Source organism: Phyllostomus discolor, chromosome 3 (assembly GCF_004126475.2).
Source record: "Phyllostomus discolor isolate MPI-MPIP mPhyDis1 chromosome 3, mPhyDis1.pri.v3, whole genome shotgun sequence".
NCBI lineage: Eukaryota > Metazoa > Chordata > Mammalia > Chiroptera > Phyllostomidae > Phyllostomus > Phyllostomus discolor.
The window spans coordinates 144,630,127-144,631,070 of record NC_040905.2 but is presented as its reverse complement, the minus strand read 5'-3'; the positions used below and the strand labels follow the sequence as shown (position 1 = coordinate 144,631,070).

The following is a 944-nucleotide window of genomic DNA, read 5'->3' as shown; positions in this document are numbered from 1 at the left end:
TTTTGAATAATGCCACAATGAACATGAAAGTGTAGATATCTCTCTGAGGTACTGATTTCAGTTTCTTTGGATAAATACCAGAAGTATGATTGTTAGATCATAGGGCCACTCCTCCCCGCCCCCCACACATAAAAGTTCTTAGTTTATTAATTCTCTCATGAAAAATTTGCACAATTACCACTAAAAAAGCCCTTGAAAAATCTTTACTACCTCTGTTGTCCAATCTGCAACTCACTTTTTGTCAGCACCGATTTTGGCCTTTGTAGTCCTCCTGACTTTCTTCATTCTGTTCTTGTGTTCCTTTTGCTGTTTTCTCGAGGTCTTCTTCTTCTCATACAAGTCATGTCTTGTGAGTCTATGTGTAGGTCCATCTTTCTCTGTGTAATCCAAGGAATAATAAGTCATGCCAAAGCCAGTTATCTTGTCACCCCCAAAATGGTTTCTGAATCCAAACAAAAGATGACATCTGGTGTGGTTTTACACATATTGGCCAGTTTTTCACAAATTTCTGTCTTAGATACTGTTGCCTTTTCAGGGTGAAAGATGGCAATGACTGTTTTTTTTTCCTGTGAAGCAGTCTGTTGGTTGTAAGCGTCCTGGTCCAGACGGTTGCTGGGTCATTCATGGTGGTGGGTGGCCTCTAAGCAGTCAGGGTGGGAAAGAGAATAGGATGGTTTTATTTTTAATTTTTTGAGGGTCCTCCATGTAGTTTTGCATAATGACTGTACCAGTGTATATACACATTAATATATACCAGGGTTCCCTTTTTCCTCTTCTTCTTGCCAAGATTTGTTATTTTTTTCTTTTTAAATAATAGACATCCTAATGTGAGTGAGAGTTATCTAATTGTGGTTTTCATTTGTATTTTTCTGATGATTAGTGATGTTGGGCTCCATTTCATTGTACCTGTTGCCATTTGTATGTCATCTTTGGAAAATGTATAT

The 944-nt window shown here is 37.8% G+C and overlaps 1 pseudogene; it reads right to left on the bottom strand.

Annotated features, from left to right (window-relative positions):
- Positions 1-231: 231 nt before the first annotated feature.
- Positions 232-625, bottom strand: LOC114507362 (annotated as a pseudogene).
- Between the last annotated feature and the right edge of the window lie 319 nt (positions 626-944).